This window comes from Paralichthys olivaceus, chromosome 15 (genome assembly GCF_024713975.1).
Source record: "Paralichthys olivaceus isolate ysfri-2021 chromosome 15, ASM2471397v2, whole genome shotgun sequence".
Lineage (NCBI taxonomy): Eukaryota > Metazoa > Chordata > Actinopteri > Pleuronectiformes > Paralichthyidae > Paralichthys > Paralichthys olivaceus.
In genome coordinates, this window is record NC_091107.1 from 19241501 (window position 1) to 19261252 (window position 19752).

General features: G+C 40.4%; 1 long non-coding RNA gene across 1 annotated transcript in view; it reads left to right on the forward strand.

The window, feature by feature from the left end:
- The window catches only part of LOC109628500 (uncharacterized), a 119430-nt gene extending 107679 nt beyond the window's left edge, over window positions 1-11751 (forward strand). The window contains exons 3-4 of the long non-coding RNA XR_011246226.1: window positions 8210-8335; window positions 9172-11751. This is a non-coding gene — a long non-coding RNA (uncharacterized lncRNA). The remainder of the gene's footprint in view (window positions 1-8209; window positions 8336-9171) is intronic.
- Window positions 11752-19752: the final 8001 nt, after the last annotated feature.

Genomic DNA, 19752 nt, shown 5'->3' on the forward strand with positions numbered 1-19752 from the left:
TAGCTGGCAAGCAGTTATCAGACAAGCAAAATCCCCGTTTGATAGCAGAATTGTGACACCACATTCTCCATTGATTTCCACTGACTGGCTGCACAGGCTGTGGTACTGAGGAGAAAAAGCTGTCTGTTATGCGATTAAATCTATAGCAGCTCATCGATTCTCTCTACCAGCAGAATAACTGACTGTGCTTTCTTTCTTTCTTTCTTTCTTCATATAAAGCAGAAGAACAAAAACCTCAGCAAAACATTCAATATGCCAGTCTCCTAATGTGAGCTGCTCGTGGTGCGTTCCTCCAGGCGCTTGTAAGGGAAAGTTTGTTTGTGTGTTGACATGAGGTCGTACCCGCGTGTGTCCTCGTCTGCTTAAGGCTGCGACTGTGCACATGTAACTCTGTTGAAGAATACTGGAGACACGTCGAGTCCTTTCATGTTTTATGAGGGTGCCGGCCGAGGGCTTGTTCACAGTGTGAGCTAAAGGCATAACAAGGGCACCTGTCACTCGATAGCACACCTATTGTGCTCTCCTTTCTCCCAGCCATGTTTCAAAGAGGAGCCCTTAAGAGATGGAGGAGAAGGGAAGTGGGAGAGGAGGAGGAGACAGGAGGATGGGGTGAGGGAAGAGAAGAGATAAAGAGATAGAGGCTCTTCTTTTATCTCTTCCCTCCGCTCGCTACTACTTCAATAATGGCCGGAGCTCGCATTTGACAGTAAAAGCTCAACAAAGTGAATGGTGGAATAATTCAGATCCACAGTGTCTCAGGCAGCTGGGAAGAGATTTGATGTTAAATGTTAAGATCCTGATGAATGCCTCCTGCTCTATCATTGTTAAAGTGGATAAAGACTCTTTATATTTTGACTGCTCAATTTGTTACCGTGAGCTATTATTTTTAAATCAGTGAGTGAAAATTGGATTTAAGAACCACATTCTGTGTGCACCAAGGAAAGCTTTCTTTCAGTAATATTTGCCTAATTCCTGCTGTTGATGCATAGCTGCATTTATATGTCTGGATGTCTGGAGTAAAGGCCCCAACAGACAAGTGTTGACGTAAAACAGGAAATTAGGCTGCTGTTGGAGAATCATCCGTGTTTAGTTACTTTTCCAACATGTGTGAATCTCCCCTTTTATTTGACAGTGATAATAGAAAAGCACATTCATATTTCCAGTTCATTTAGTGGGTGAGAATCATGCAGTTCTGATGGAATGGCTGAACCAACAAGCAGCTTGTGAACTTGTGAAAGCTGCTGTTGTGATGCAGCTGAGCACTGTGAGCACTCAGTAATTTTGTGGAAACAAAACTAAGTCCAAGATTGTTTAAGTTGAAGACTGAGCTATGCTAATGTACCACAAGGACCCTGTAACCTTCAGTCAAACTGTATCCAGTGTTGCCACAATGAGATAATGGTGATGGACTGGTAGAGAGTGGAAATGTGTCATAATGCCAACAAGCTGGAGCAGTAATATAATGCAAAATCAAGCAGTGGTGCATTTTATCAAATAATACAACACAAATTAAAGCTAATTAAACAGATATTAGTTCATTGTGTTAGCGTGTTGACATTTAGTAATTTGCATTAAAATAGAAGCTCAGGCTGATGAGCAGTATTGGACAAATGAAAACTTTGACTTGATGATGGGGCTGGATGAATATATATATTATAGCCTAGTGGTTGAATCCCCGGAAAATGCCATCCAATAGTTATTGAAAAAGATATAATTCTGGACCAAACACTGACATTAGCATCCCTTGAGCCATGACATTATGGCTAAAGCTCTCTGTGAGAGAGCTTGTCTGTGTCATGCAGTACATCCTCACCAGCTCTATAGAGGATGTGTCCTAGAGAGACTCAAAGAGCCCAATAATCTGTATCTGATTAGTAAAATTGTGATAATTAAATGACATCTCATTCTGATATTCAAACACAAATCCACAAGACAAGCATTGGCTGGGAGAACCCTCTGAGTCTGACCTGAGGGCAGGGGTACAACATGCTGTACTTCTGTTTCTGCACATGCTTCCGGAGCCTGTGACAATGAACTGGTCAACTCCTCTCCTCCAATTCTGTGGGAGAGTGAAAGCTCCTCAGGCAAAGACTGAACGCTCATTAGGAAATGAAGAAGATGACATTGATGAGACTTTTTTAAGAAGCACTCCAGGGAACTTATAAAATCCCTTGACATGTGTTCTTGTTAGTGCATTAAACACTAACAGCTCTGTGTTATCTAGTTAGCCAGAGAGCAACTGTGATGGTGCAAGCTCATTTGCACGCTTTTCCAACCTAACAGCACATTACAGGCGCTGACATATAATATGCAGGCAATCCAGCCGGCTCTTGTTTCTGCTGTGAATGCAGCTCCCTCCCAATTGTAATTTAATCCAGAGTGCTTTAAAGTCGTTATTGCAAATCATCCGCTTTGCTATTAGGTCGGCTTGTTACTGTGGCGTTTATGGTTCATAAACAGTGTTTTGCTTTCATCCATTAATGATCATTATGCACCGTTAAAACAAAGTGTCAGAGCATGTCTTGGCACTGAATAAGTGCAACAATAAAATGTTTTTCAGGCGGCTTAGTGCAAAGTTGAATGACTGTCTTAGGAATAAACAAGATGATGCACAAGAGCCACTCTGTGTGTTATGTCTTCACATTATGATCTCCGATTGGTTTGTTGTTCATATGCTTGCAAGGTTTGTGCTGCTTCACATCCAAGCCTATCTTTGAATTCAGTTGCTCAAAAGCAAGGAATTTTCTACTGATGAATAAAATGAATGGATTGAATAGATAGAAGCACAAACGTGCTTTCAATGACAAGCAGCTTTTTCCCCTCTAATCCTTTGTGATAAAACAGCAGCACCTGAGTTTGCTCAGTTGTTGCTGTGCTGCAATGTGTTTTTCATCTTACATAGACAATAGTTGTCTCTATGTGGAGTTTAAGAAATCAGTTAAAACACTTCGCTCTCACAAAAACCATCACTCACCCACTTCAAACTGTGGAGCTTAAATCATCCTTAACCTAGCTGTCTGTCAGTCTGACAGGCAGAATGTACTTCTGTATTGATGCATGACAGCTGTGACACTGACATATGGCTTAATGCCCAACACAATGGGTGAAATACAGCAGAAGGCATTGTTGGATGCTCTGCACATCCCTGACACATGAGCCCATGACATGAAAACTCAAGTTAGAGAAGGCAAATGGGCTCTTTGCTTCCTCTTTCAACCTGCGAAGAAGAATTACCTACAGTGACAGCAGCATGTTTGTTTCCCTTTCTTCTGTCTCGCTCTCTCATTTTCTCTCAGCTGTTCATCAGCTCACTGCTGCATTGTGGGGAAAGCCTGGCGGCTCTGTGAGGCTACACAGGCATCAACGGGGAGCTCTGAGTGATCTCCTGGAAGAAGATTTAAACTCTGAGCTCTTTAATGTGTTTCTGGGGAGGCAGCAGGCAGGTGGGTACACAGGCCCTATCATCTCCCCTCGGAGATGGTGTGGATGGTGCCTGAAATGTGAATAAATTAGGGGGAGAGGCACTGTGTTGATGCTCCAGGAGATAACCTGGGAAAGTGGTGAGAGATTCTTTTGCAAATAGTTCCCCAAGGTGGGAGCCATGCGAGGAAAGGCAAACTATTCATCTTTGCACATTTAAGCGAGGCATGCTTGTGGTCTTAGCCTGGGGCGATGCAGTGGTGATTTATTTTCATCTTCTTTGCTTTGAGTTATTTCTCACTCACCCTTTTACTCTTTTTCTTGCAGGTAAATTACATCTGTCTTATTGGAGCCCCAACGTGTTCTGTGTCAATTACAGAGACTATGAAATTAATGAAATTTAACCAAAGGATCACAGATGATGAAAGAAAGATTGACACATCATCCATCCACCAGGATAAAAGACCGAATGTCTCATTAAACAACAACCAAGATGCAAATGACCACAAGGCATGAGGCCATATCTATAATTCATGAGGTATTCCCTGAAGCAACAACAAATCAATAATCTTCCTCAGCTGCATTTTGATCTCAGGGAGCTGTATGTTTCCACAGAATGGTTAAACAAACAAAACTCCATTTTATTATTAGAATTAGTGAATGTACACAAACAGACGATGAATCTTACTTTTCTAATTAGACCTGAAAAGATGCCTGAAAAACAACTCTTTACAGAATACAGAATAAGTTTCTGTTTTAAAATGGTTTCGTTTGAAAATTCAAAACACCATCAGCATGAACATCCAGGCACATCTCTCATGCATAACCTTTCTGCATTGTAATGGTACTGTTCTTTCCAGTGTCATCATCACCCCCAGCGTCCTCTCCTCAAAGTCAGAAGCGTTTTGATTGGGATCAGCTCGCCCAGCAGTAACACTGCAGCCCTGCATTAACAGGGCCATGCTGTCAGAACCATATGCTTCAGATGCCTCCACTGGAGCTGCATAGATGTTTAGTATGCATGAGCTCGCGGTGGAAGAGTGATAGCCGTCTGCCTCAGGCCTTTTAGCTTTTACTGCGTCTTCCTCTTCAGTGTGTCCCTATCATCCCTAATGATTCACTCAGGACCTGATCTGAAAATCAAATCCCAATGCAAGGTTTGGAATATGTCATTAAACAAGCAACAACACATTAGGCCCAGGGTCAGTCAAAGCCATTAGCAGAATTGGATCAGTTTTTAGGTTCATTACCTCTGTGTGCATTGGATGGCCTCACTGGAACATTGTGCTCTCCAGACTGCTCCTGTGTAGACCAGGCAGCACAGGGGCTTTAACCTGATGAATACATATATTACACCCCACAAATTATTTACTCACAGCCAGATAATTAATTGTTATACTAATGTTTAATGTCTTTACTTTCCTAGGCGTGAGAAGCACTTCCATAATGAGAAGCCTTTTATATATATGTTCTTGTATTTTAACAGTGAATAATTACATTGACCATGTTCTGCTATTAGCAGCTCATGTAGCCTTGGGCCAGTAGCCTCAAGCAGAGATGAGGTTTGGGCTTCAGATGTCTGGTAAACTGTCACTAGTGCTGTAAATGAAGTCACAGTGGAAACATCCATTCTGAGGAAAAGCTGCAGTGCAGGCAGGGGTCAAGCTTATGTAATGGACGAGACTATAAAAACGTAGCTGTCATTTCCATCAGGTATTGTGACTGCAGCAGAAACTGTCCAAGTCTGTTAAGTTGGCTTTGTAATCTTTCTTTATGAAATCATGGCAAATCGTAACTGATACTGACAACAATTTATCATTAGTTAGGTAGAAAACCAAGGTCATGGGATGTGAGTGTACACTGTGAAGCCGTCAATACAGCACACCTTAAATCACAATATGACAAACCTCACAAATGAATGGGTTTTTAATTTATCTATAGCATGACAGAATCGTGACTGATGATTCTTTTATTAAAGTTAAAATGTGAATATGAATTTCAACTTGACTTTATTTCCTCTCCTGGCTGAAAAAAATCGTATTGTTCCAGTGCAGCACTACACCTACTCTTAAACCATTTTACCTTCTGCCACAGAACCTATTACAATATTCTCTGTGATTCTCTCACCAATAAAAGGTTATAACTATCAAGTCGATGAAGGCAATTTCACATTCTTCACAGTGGTTCATAAAGCAGCTGTCAAGAGTGTAACTCACACTGACAAAAACTGAAAATGGTATTGCCTGCAGAGTAGTACTAATGTTATGAGTGCACGAGTCTGGAGGATTTAATATCCATCTTTTCCTGACATGTTCTCGCGTTAACCTCGATCACAGTATAGCTGGATTGTCACTGTCCTGGGTTTTTCTGTGGTCCAAATGTATTTACATCTTTATTGTCTATATCGACTGAAATTTATACAGCCCCATAAACAAAATGCATCATGCTGAGAATACCTGCTTAAGTCAGCATATGTCATTGTCTCACCAAGTATTCTGCAAAACACATTTAATGATGATAAGATGGAATAGTTATACAATCCAACAAAGCTATATCTCAAAGAATAATCATGTAACTGCAGTAAATATAAAAAACACTGAGTGCAAACCTTTCAGGTCCATATTCATACACATTGTTGCACCATTAGGTTGCTCAGTCTGCTTGTTTCAGGCACATTGCATCATATATGCTATACATCACCCAGATACTGTTGTTTCCTTTGTGTGCACACTGTGCCGTAGATCTGTGCAGCGAGAGGAAACTAGTGAGAAAGCTGTAAAGGCAGCCAAGAGTAAAACATCACACCGCTGAGAAAGAATGATTGGTTCCCAACTTTCAAACAAGATTAAGATGCTACTCTGCAGCAGTTTGCACTCAACAAACACCCTGATAAGATCCACTTAAATTGTATCTTGAGGAAGGTTTTGTTGTATGTTGGAAATCCCAAAGGTCTTTCTGTCTTTTTTTGAATATTGAAAGTAGGAGTGGAGACTGGGCCCAGCGACACTATATTACTGTTTCATCACAGTAAATATATGCAAAGCTATTCATGCACTGCAGCTCCACTGATCCACACAGATGCACAGGCACTTACAGACGCACCAGTCTGGAAATGCCAAATCGACATGCTTGTATTGCATGAGATGTGCATCGATTGCACTTGAGGGTGGGATGATTACTTTCCAAAGTGTTAATTCTGTTAGATGTGCCATCGAGGGGGGAAACCAATGCATTCTGGGTTTATTTGGTGGTTCGAGAATGTTCAGGGATTTGTCTGAAATCAAGTGGAAAAAAATAATGATTTAGAAGTTTAAAAAATGACGTAAAAATAAGTCGGTTGGATTGTGATCGTAGCGGGACATTTTCCAGACAGATTAGCAACATGCGGACTGTTATGGTGTAGCTCAGCATGGATAACAATTGATTCTGAGTCAATGTAATGAGATTTATTTTGTTATTCTTCACAGAGTAAAAATGAATTTATCTTTAATTTAGCATTGATTAAAAGTAAACATGAGTTTTATTATCTTTATTGTTCCATCTGTTCTTTTAGCAGTGTGGTAGTTGTACATTCAGTTCTTTGACAGATTTTGCTGTGATGAGGCCCACTGTCCTTGTACCTATGTGGAAATGTAAGATTTCAGAGGGTATGAATTACTTATAAGCATGTTTGATCTCCTCCAGGTGTGTGCTCTTGCAGCACCTCCACAGACACAGTTGAAGCCAATCCGCAATCAGAGAGATGGATATAAAAACCCTGAGCAGAGCTTCAGATGTGGCCAGTGGGCCAAGTGGCAGAGTGGAACAAGCTGAGAGTGGATCATGTGATAGTGTGTAGTAGTTGTTGGTGTTTCTTGTCAAGTGGTAGATCTTACGTTCATTAATAAAAATACTTGTTTTTCCTTTAACACATCTGGCTGGTCACTTGTTTCTCCCTGGTTTATTCTTAATTGTTTGTCCCTCATCCTCCAGACGTCTGTGGGACGTAATAGGTGTATTGGCATGGAATTAATTTCAGAAATTCATGGTCCCCAGATGATGTATCCTAATGACTCTGTTGATCTTGTGACTTTTACTCTACCACCCCCCTGTGGTTGACTTCTTTGGTTTCAAGTGTAATGATGATGATTCCTGCTTGGTTTATGACCAAGTACCTGCACAATCAATTAAATTCCCAGCAGCCTTAGCTGTGCTTTGTTTTTAGAGATAATTAGTGTCAGCATGTTAACATGCTAGACTAAGATGATGAGCATGGCAAAAATTGTACCTACTATATGTCAACCTGTGAGCATTGTCATTGTTGATATGTTAAGACGTACACAGCCCAGCACTCTTCTCTGTAGGGCTTTTATTAAAACTCAGATGTGGTGAATGCTGGGAAATGCGCTCTGTCAACACATTTTATTTTACACTTCATTAATGCAGTAATCACTTTGAATTACATTACCAAAACAAATTGCTCACATTCATGCTAAATAAATAGCTGTATGAACACTGACACTTGTTAGTAAGAGGTAAATACATATTTAGTGTCAAGACTGTTGAAATGTCAAGCAAATCCAAAGTATTTTATTCCACTTCTCTTTTCCCATCTCCTGTAACCAGTCTGTGTTGCAGAGTGTGGTTACACTCTGACATTTTCCTGTGGTTTGCTGCTCTGCAGGAGGCCTTAAAGAATGTCTCATAACACGGTGTAATGAGTTATTGTGGGTTTGTGTTGCTCGGCTCCTATCATTTATTTAGCTTTCAGCTTGTTTGATCACTGACATTTTGATTTTTTTCTTCACAGCTTCCTTTCTTCCTTCAATGACTTCCTCAGGATTATTCGACGATGGGCAGAAAAGTGTTGTCAGTTTCCCCGTATCCAAGGAGAGGTCTCTACGCAGAATGGACATCTTCCTTCAGCTCCCAGCAGGTTGGTGACGTGAATCAGAACATGAGCTCAGCGAAAATGACAGCATGACTGGACACATAGACACATGTTAGACATAGATTTTTCCCTATGAAGTGTGTTAAATGAATGGTAAAAGCTTACTTGTGTGTTGTGTTGAAATTCTCTTACTGTTTTTTGCAGAGCGGATTTTTTTTATGAAAGCTTTAACAAAGCTCTGGTTGTGACAGCTGTAAAGATACTATTACTCTTCTTCTGTTCCAACATCTATCAACACTGTGCACGAGCTTTGTTGTGCTGACAAACCTGGCCTCCTTCCTGCTGCTTTGTTTCCTCCTCTGTCACTCCTCCCACCATTTTCTCTCTGCCGCTATCTTTCCCTGACAAAGCTCATTCCATTAGCAGGGCCGTGTTGTTAACATACACACACGCACGCACACCTGACTCGTTGGACTGTAGCTGTTGGCGCCGTCACGCACAACAGGCGGGCGGGTGAGGTGAGGTGGGCAAAGGTTTGACAGGAGACAGCGGGCTGTAGCTTAACAGACAAGCGGTGAAATGCATGGCAGTGTAATTGCAATGAAGGGATAATTTGACAGCCGCTTGGTTATGAAAGCTTGCAGTTCTCTCATTCTCCATGATGTACACACACGAACGCACATACTGAAGAGAAGATGCAGAAACCAAAACATTAACAGCGTTCCCCATGCTCTTACAGACGTACTCTCTGGTAAAGGCCAGTCATTTTTCTATGTTTGCCCTATTGTTTTTTATGATCCTTTGTGTTTAGATGTACTGTATACAATCAGCATCATGACATTTCAATACACTTATTTCCTCTGTGCTATATTGTTTTTCAGAGAAGTTTCAGTTCTCATTTCATCGCCGCTGACAACGCAATTCATCACTCCGAGGTCTGCATGAATGCCTTCTTTAAACAATGCCAGTGCATCATTGCTCAAAGACTAAAAGAATGAGCACTGCATACCAACCGAAACTATCTACATTTCATCTCGTCCTTCTTTTCTCCCTTTTTCCCTCTCGCCAAAATGAAGCTGTCTCGCTTGTGTTTCTGTCTGCTCATGCCCCTGCTCTGCTCAAGGACATGAATGAAACTGAATAAAACATGACTGGCATCTTGTCATCTCAGAGAGCACGGGCTGAGGATGGGAAGGGAAATAGAAAATCTCACCTCTGTTTGTTTGTCAGTATGGATATAAGGGGGGACAAAAATGTGTAACCACACATGGACGAAGTCTGAACCTATTTTTTTTTAGCGATGTAAAAGGATTTGGAAGTGCTTGATGTAACATCGAGTAAAAAGAGTTCATTACCCATTTGCCAGCGCCCGCCCTTCTTTTATCGCACCGATCAGTGGTTACTTAAGCTTTTACATCAAATCTGTGGATCCTTTGATTGCCCAGCCAATTGCTCTGCCTTGTCAGGGCTCTGTTAATAGTAATCCTTTATGTCTCGGTAATCACAAGGTAATCTTCTGATCTTAATTCAACACTGATCTTTTCCCTCGTTGATCATTCTCTCTCTTCTATCCCCAACTCCTCCATCAGTAATTTCTTCAGGCTCTTTGCTCTAACTCTTCACTCTGTTTTATTTCTTTTGCTTCCAGATACATCAGACAGAAAAGTGCTCATACACTCCATCTCTGCAACCACCCTCTGAGCTGTAGGGGCTTGATCTATGGTTTTACACCAGGTCTTGTGGCCCAATTCCCATCTCTGTAGTCACTATAGTACACTATAGTTAAGATGATACTGACAAGCTGCACACACACACGTGCTGGGGTAAGTGGATGCACACACAACTGAATTGGACAGAAGAGATTCACCCTTTGTGAATAGTTTAATTAGACCAACTGTGTTTCTAAAGACATTTTCAAAAAGCTTTTGCCTATAAAATCAAATTTGCTTGTAAAATCTAATTACATATCAAAATGTTTCTACAGCCATTATCAAGTGCTTCTTATAGCAGTTGGAGAATGATACATTTAATAAGCATTCTACATGCAGATATCATTGCTTTAAGCCATGTATTCTGCATAAATATGGGATTTTATATAATTACACTGGGAAAGCAACTCCATCTTAATCATTTCAGGCAACATATCTTCATATAAGTTTCCATTGGGTCTAGTCTTATACAGCCAATCTCCAGTGCTGTGTCAGTTTTGACGGAACCTTTGCATGTGAGGAGGTGATCACTGTTATAAAAACAACCAATAGCTGGAAGAAAGGATGCCCCACATACAGAGCCCTGAGCCCTGCAGCTGCAACAAGGTCACAAGTTTGGTTCTGAGCTGCTCTTTTCCTGCATGTTCTTCATCACTCTATTTCAAGCTTACACCAGTAAAGACTAAATGCCCCCAAATATCTTAAAATCAGCCAAAAAGAAGATTACATAAAAACAGCAAAAGACATAAGGTGTCCCAGAGGTTAAGTCTTCCTATACTTAGCTCAGTGGACTCAATAAAACCACAGATGTGTTTTTTTTTAAGCTGTATGCAGCTTTTGCATTACATTTATTAGAGCGATAGTGGAACAGATCAGTAAATTGTTCAAGTCAATGTCACAGGCACATGCTGCTGTATAGATATGTACAGATATAAACACCAATAAATATCTCAACAGCTAAAAGTCAGCACTTCGATAGTCAATGCTTCGATCGGTCCAAACAAGATGAAACGGAAACTCCACTTATTCAGTTTTTGTCTGATTTAAAGACATTTCCACACAACGTTCCAGCCATGAGTCAATGTTGCTTTTCTGTTAAAGCAGGACAATGATGTTCCATTAAGTTAACTTGAGTGTTTATTATTGTAACTGTGACGATGAAGGTCCCCTAACTTTGTAGTCGTTTTGACTCCATCCATGTTTCCTTAAACCTATTCAAAGCTTAACCACAGCTCTGTCACTCCATGAATCCCTTTCCAGCAGTGTAGTGGACTTGGGAGAAAAAGATAGATCAGTTGACGGGGCGTCAGATTATTTATGTGTCATTCTAAAGTGTCGTTTTGGATGTTTAATATAGAGGACTTGTGCCTCACATGCATTCATTATGAGTGGAGAATAGTCATTTTAGCCAGAACTTCCACTTCAGTGTGCATCATGACATGGCTGAAAGCAAAACAAACTTGTGATCATGTGTAATTCTTCTTCTTTATCTTATGTGATTTAGTTCTCAGGCGTATTTGTGGCTTTATATTCTAGTGTTGCATTTTCTTGTTTGATTTTTATAATGTATTTTATTCATGGTTTATTAACTTGTGTTTATAGTGTAGTGTTTAAACATGGGTTTGTTGTAGTTCACTCTATTTCAAGTTGCCTCTGAAAAATTGGCTCGGGACAATGGATGAAAATTAGTTTATAAAGCTTACTGTGGCTCATTTAGAGTGTTTTGTATGTTGATTAATGAGCACTGCCCCCATTAAATCAATAAACAAAAAATACAGGCTGTTCTAAGCATAAACTACACGCTCGTTGATATTGTTCATTCCACATCAGGATGTAGTGGCTGCCGTGTAAAAATGTTCCTGTTTGTGCACATGCTCAGTGGAGCCGTGGTGCTAATGCTGCTCTAAGAAAAAACACAATTTGTTGTCATATTTCTATCAGTCACACTCGGTATGTTATTATTAAATGACATACATCTTGAAGTAAATTACAACACCATCCACTCCCCTGACTGTTTGCCTCTGAAGTGGGATTTGCTCAAGTCACTTAAACTCTGCAGCAGCTGTGCCGCTGATCTTACAAGTGAGTTGGAGGGGTCTCTTCGACCAGAGCAATTAAAAGGACAGCGGGATATAGATTTCCGTTGGCTCCGATAAATGTGGTTGGGAGAATTATAATCTGTGTGACTAATGGTATGCTCACGGTATTTAAGCATGGTTCTCATTAATATGCTAAGCAACTCGCGTCAGCTTTGTCTTCAACCCTCCTCCTGAGATCCAATGTTCAATGGTGAGCTCAAATGATTTGCCCTCCCTTTTGTACATATGGGTGGACATACCCTTTGAGATTTCGCACAGTTCAAATGACTTTTACATGGTGTTACAGGATATCAAATGGATCCGGAACAGCCTCTTGGGCTGCAGGGTAGAATACATTTTGCTGGTTGGTACTCACTCCAGTCAAAGAGGTGAGACAGCTACATGTGGATAGGCTGTAAGAGATGGAATAAAATTATCCCCAAAAAATATGAAGAGCTGTAGATGGATGACTCATTGATAACGTTACACAGGGTCATTCATTCTCATCAGGGCTGAGCTCTGCACTGCTTAAAGACCTAAACTGCACCTTCAGTCAGCCAAAAGACAACCTGCAGTATATATGTGGTCTACTTGCCAGATTGGACCACTTTGTTATCCATCTGTCCACAGCAGTCTATCAGTTTGTTTGTCGGCTGCCGTTCAGAGCGCTGTGCCGTTTCCAGCACTCCTGTCAAATAGATCGTGTATAGTGGGCCCGCAATCAATGCTCCCGTCCTCCTCAATGTATTCATTACACCATACAGTGCCCACAGAAGCCCTCTGATCCGTACCCTTACCTCTGGGCCTGAGATGCTTGCATGTCTCTGTGTGTGATCACATCCTGCAACCTCAAAGATAAAGAGCAAGAAGATGCGCACTGAATGTTTTACATAACATCTGAGGCTAATTGCCATGGCAATCCTCACTGTGTGTTTAAGGAGGCAAAACTACTTAATAGAGCTTCATTTGCTTTGGCAACATAATATTCTAATTTTACACTGTTCAGTTTTGGAGAGGCAGAGCTTCTGCTGAATGGTAATAAAATTAATTAGAATCTCTAATAAAAATGATTTCAGCGCTGCAGGTTTTCATGTGGAGCTCACTTCTACTTGAATGACACTTCATAGGCACACATATTTTCTACCATAATATACCATGGAAATGTTTTCCTTCTCTAACTGATTTTAATCAAGAGATGTCAAACACTTCATATCTCAACAGTTTAATTAATCATGCCAAGATACCATTAGCTTTGTTTTTATCACAGCTTTATTTTGTCTGTGACTGGCAATACTCAAATTAAATCCCAACTCAGTGTTTGTACGATTCTCTTACAGTCCTACATGTTACAGGGCTTCTGCACTTCATTTCACCTTATTAGGCCACGAGACCAGATTTATCATAACTAATAATGATGATGATTTAATCAGGTCCACAAATATTGGATTGTCTGATAAAGAGGCACAAGAACCTGCATTGATGTCACAATTAAGTAAATTACAGGTAATTGACACATTTAATTTGATGATAAATAAATGTGTGGATGTTTCTGTTTTGATTCTATATATTGTCCATCTACATCCACTCATTGCCTCCCAAACACATTTTCCACATTTTAAAAGAGCACTGCAGCCAAAGAATAAATGAACCAAAACAACTAACATTGCAAGTTGACTCACTGTTAACTCACTGCACCGAAGGATCAGTAAGTTGTACACATTTAGCAGCAGATGCCTGAAGGATCTGTCTTTTTGTCCTGCAGTTTCTCAGCACCCCACTTGTATTTGTCTTATCCATTTTTCACCATTCTTTTGTGCTGTTTAGTGAAGGTTCTGAGCCCCAACGAGGGAAGGATTAAAACATGTGATTGGTCAGTTCTGTGTCAATTAGACAACAAATAGTAAATGGCTGGACTGGGTATGGCTAATGTGAGATATTGAGGATGTAGTTGAAACCTGTCATGGAACCATTGCAAGCAGTTACTTACAGTGAAAAGGTAAATATTGATCATGTGATTTATAGTTATATTTGCAGTTACACTAGTGTCAGCTGGTTTCAACCCTTTATCTATTTTTTTCTTTTCTACTTTTTGAACTTACATATACAATATTTTAATTCAGACACATTCTCCATAAAGCTGTTCTCATTGAAGTGTTCTTTCTAGTATGAACTAGTACCTGAATTGTGGCCCATTAACACAACATGTTAACTGTCACTTCCAAGCCTTTTACAAGCTGCTGCTCTGTACATGTATATTGAAATGGAAATGTTCACTCAGAAAGAGAGAATGAAGCAGCTGCTGCTGCTCTTTGCCACTCAGTGAATAGAGAACACTCAGACAGACGCCAGTCTCTTGCTCATGGAGCAATACTTGTGTCCGTCTTCGATGGAAGGTAGCTAAGATTTGTCTCAGGATTGTCACTAGATATGTCTCTATGTGCAGGGGTTGGAAAAATGGATACACCTAGTGACTAAAAATAAAGAACACTGCCCATGAATGCCTCCTGATGATGTTGTGGAAAATGTTTAAACAGTTTTTTTATGTGCCAGTTATTATTAAAAAAGAAAATGCTCAGTTATCCAGATTTCCCTGGCTGTTGGTTTCATGCAGACGTGAACACTCTTAATCGCTTAAGGTTTCTTTTTCTTAATGTACTAGAGGAGGAAGGGAGGGAGGGATCCACCCAGAACTGCTTTCTAAATAATTTATGTCATCCACCCATTCATTCATTAGCTATACCGCTTATCTTTTTCAAGCAGGTTGGCCGTCCGTGACAAGCCGGCATATAGAGACAAACAACTATTCATGCTCTCAATCCCTCCTGTGGGCAATTTGCAGTCACCAGTTAAGCTAACATGCGAGTGACAGTGCTAATCGCTGCAGCACCACGCAGCCTAATTCATGTCATGTGCCATGTTATTTTGATCCTTTGCCAGCGACAGTCTGCATGTAACCAAGAGTTGTCAGATCATGTCATTAATTGTGAATTATGTATTATTAACATAAAGATTTGTAGAATTAAAACGTCTTCATATTGCATTCAGAATAGTGTCAGTAACAGGTCATCTCTAGTCGTGGCTCAGGCTCCTTCTGTGTATCAGTGAGGCCTCTGCTCTTCTTTTGGGACTTATGTGAAAAGGTTTAATTTGTGCAGTTGTATATGTGGCATGGGAGTTGATGTACTGTATGTGCCGCTACATATTGTTGGCTTTCCATTCGACAACAAGGTTGCACAGTTGGCGAAGGACATTTATTCTACAACTCCATCTGCTCTACCAGCACATCTATCAGGATTAATTCACGAGTGACCACACATTACATGTTCTGACATTAAGATGGTAAAGAATCTTCTTGAACAGATCATGTATTCTTGTTTAAGTTGTGTGGTTTGTCACTGACTTGCGTTGTTTTGTCAGGCTAAGGTCATTCTTAATAGCGAACCACTTATTATACAAACTGTGTACTGTGAAGATATACATATATACATATAAATAAATGAATAAAGCCTGAGCGTGCAGCTGCATTGTCTGCTGTTCTACCTGGTGTTGGGCATTTGAGCAGATGGCGTTATGAGAGTAATTTTTCATCTGATTTGAGAATTCCACGCTTGGTTCAGTGCAGTGAGGCTTGTGAAGCATGGCAATGTCCAGCTAGCCAGCAGAAACAGAACCTGTGAACCGTGCACCACATCACTCAGACAGTCAGCAAGGTCAAAGACACTTGACTCTCCTACAGTGAAACTCAGAGGTGATTCACTTTCCGAATAAACAACTCTTTTCCGCCGCGATGAATAAAAAAAATGGTGTTCTTTTCCAAGTCTTTTCAGTCTGTTCACTTTAGTTGATTTTGATTTAACATGAATGTTTGAATTTATGTTATGCTATGTTTCTTACACGTTCTGTATCCCTATGCAATGTAATCTATGCACAGCCATACATTCATTGTTTTTTTGCCCTCTTTCTTTATTATTTTTTAATATAATTATCATTAATCTGTATCTTAATTAGATGGCGAGCTTAGAGTATGTCTTTAAAACAACAGACTTCTTCTCAACACTGGTGGCTTGAACCTTTTCACTCTCATGTGACCTCCATCCTACGCAATCCAACTGTATAATTTGATTTGAAAACATGTCCTGTCAGACATTTTAATGACATTAAAAAACGTAATTCAAATTAATTTGCCCTGCAGACAACCACTAAATTATACCGTGTCTCCTGGCTGACAGCCGCTGGCATCCTGCAGCATCACGAGGGAGCTGAAGTTGTAAATACATCACAGAGTTGTCATTTATCTCGATTAAAAAAAGAACATGTGCCTTGAGAGCAGCTCATCTAAACTGCAACTCAGCAAACTGGCTCTGTGGAGACGGAGATATTTTCAGCAGCTGGCATATGGACGGGATCAGGCTGAGGCGGGCTGAGCCAGGATACACGGAGCTTCTTGTTGTTCACCAACAGTATGTGCAATCTGCACAGCCCCATGGGAATCTGAGGGGAGATGGATGGCTTGGTGTGTAATAAAAGTTTCATTGGAAACAAAGAAAAAACCAGTCACCCTCTATAATCCGCTTTTAATTGTGGAAGCTGTAGTTACAGTGACTTTTTTTTCATTAATTTTGATGAGTCATGAGAGGCAAGGAGTGATGTCATTTTGTTGTCAAATTGTCAGATTGGAAAGAGACAAAGCAGATATACCGGGTCCACTTTATTGTGCTCTAGGTTAGCAGGGTGATGTAGTGGTTAGCACTGTCGTCGTATAGCAAGAAGGTTCAGCCTGGATCTTTGTGTGGATTTGTTCATCCTACTGTGGATGTTAATCTTAATTTAGTCTCTGTATGTCGGCCCTCTGATGCACTGGCGACTGTCCAGGGTGTACCCCACCTCCTGCCCAATATCAGGTGGGACTAGCACCAGCATCCCCTGCGACCCTCAGAGGATAAGTGGCTCAGGTTATACTCCTGTGACCAGTGGTTCCATCTTTGTTGTCTCACGTACCTTCACAGCCTGATCAGATAAACTCAAGTCCCACTCAAACATGCTTGAATACTGTTGCTTTTTTTTTCTTCATGAATCATCACCCATATATCCATTACATTTAATTAAAATGTCCAACTTCTAACAATGTTAACCATTTAACATTAACCTTTTGGCTCAGGTTGAGAGACATCTGTAAGTTTACCCCGGAGATTACCCCAATTTGTAATCTACTTAGGCTGTTTATTTTCCTTCTTAAGAGAGAGGCAGTAAATTGTTATGTAGTATCTGCCTCAGCCTTGCAGCTATCAGGACACCTCTAACTGTCCCCTTTACACAAATATTACAATTGTTTTATTATATCAGTCCCTTTTTTCTCTTTGAGTTTGTTGAGATGAGGAAATTGGTTGAGTTCATTTACTCCCAGAGCAGCTGCATGGCTATGGAATCACAGTTATACAGTAGAGCATCAGTTTCACAATATACAGTTGTGTTTTTCAAATTACATTGTGCTCACATTGACAGTTAATTTACTAGATATTCTCTATGTGAAGTTATGTATGTTATGTAAGCATCATCTATCAGGTCTGATATCTGAAGTCTGGGGAAATGCATTCATACATTTCAGGAGTATTCAGGGATGTATTTTTTGTGGATTACTTCACACTCTATTGTTTTGTATAAAGGGAGTGAAAGATTGTTCTTAGCAAATGTGTTGAACAAGATACAATATAAAAGATTTAATGAATATGTGCTGGTGGATGCTGATCAGATTGTACAGTCCCCGATAGCATGCTGTTTTATTATTGTTTCATATTTCGCTGCTTAGTTAACAATATGAAAACTGTGTGTATTAATTTTTTCATATTTGTTTTTATAATTGTTTTTCTGTGTTTCTCTCTCCTCTTCTTTCTTCTGATTCTTCTTTTTGACATTTGATGTGCTTTTCGACAACATACTGTATCATTCAGGCACCAAATAAAATAAAATCCTCTGAAGGAGAGAAAACTGCACACAGATCATCCTTCAGATCCTCATAATCTGTCCAAATCCTCAGGAACAATGCCTCTCCATAATGGGAAATATAAAACACAAGCATTACACATTTTATCCTCAGCGTCTCACTGCTACTCCACATTATTCATGGCACCAGTAGCTGCATACACCACTTTAATATTAGTATTTATACGTTTATTTATTTTATTACTGCTAACAGTTTCCATATTTATACTACATTGTGTGTTTATTGCCACCTCATCAAACACATGTTGTAAAAGCACAGACGCCCCTGAGGTTTCATTGTGATGACGCCGGCTCCCTTCATAATGGACTTCCTCAGTAGGTGGGCCTGTAAATTAATGACTGTAAAACGACTCATCTCCAATAACGCAAGCCGGCAACTCATTGCAGTGGGAGAGAGATGAGAACCAAATGGAGACATGGTATATTCGCCTCCCTCCCACTCCTTCCATTGCTGTCACTTCACCCCCTTTGCTCTTCAATTGCTCCCCACGGGAACCCCCACCTCAGAAAAAAAAAAAAAAAAAGGTATCTCATGTCATTTTGTCTTTTACAATCCACTTCATTTGGAGGCTTACAAATTCTATTAGGATGAACCTGTGTGCATGGCACGGTTGCTGCAGGGGAGCAAGAGGAGGAGGCTGCCTGGGTGAGGGGGGGACAAGCCCCTAATACTAATAAAGCAGCTCGACTTTGCCTCCTGCCCTGCGAGAAGGGAGGGAGAGGGGGTAGAGTAATTGGAAAATATCTCCCCCTCCTCCCACACACACACACACACATTAATCCCTTCTCCACTGCAACCCAGCCACTCTTGCTCCTTCACCATGAAATAAACTCTCCCTGTTTTTGTTAAAAAATGAGAAAACAACACAATTTGTCTAATTTCCAAAATCTGCCTCTGAATGCAGAGGAGGGGGGAGGCGACTCCAAGGTCGACAAAAGGACAGGATATACAATATGAGGCTCTCTGTGTTATGCAATCTGCAAAGTGGAATCGGTGAAGAAGCTGAAAATCGTTCAGTGGACTTTGGTTGCATGGGACTATAAGTCCAGGAGTTTTCAATCAAATATCAGTGAGAGCCCAACACAAATCAAAAGTTATGTGGAAACGAAGAAACAAGGGAGTTTTCATCTGCTCTCTATTGATGAGCACGTAGTTCATATTTTAGAAGGGAGCCGTGTCCTAGGAAAAATTTATGCACCAGGCTTTAGTTAGACTCTAGTTTTAAGTTCAAGCCTTCATTAGTCATGAATTTGACTTTGTAATAGCAATCCAACAACACCCCCCTGACCTCACAGACCCTCTGAAGACCCTCCATGACTTTATTATGTTGAAGTTGAAACCACATGTGTCTGTCAGGCCTTGGTTGTATAAGCAGGCTGATATCATTGTCTTTTAACTCCAGTGTCTGAACTCAATGTTGAACGTGTGTCGTCTCATGATTTAGTTAAAGTTGCTTTCTCGATGATTTCAGTCTTGGACGAGTTGGGGACACCTGTAGTCAGTGGATATTACAGAAAATGTGGTTTCATACAACAGGTCGCAGAATTCTGAAGGCAGCAATAATCACTGACTAAAAATTTGTTTTATAGACATGCTTCTATGAACACTATTGTTAAAATCACTGAAACTCCTTGCATTAACTGCGACTATGCATAACTAAAAGTCAACCTTTAG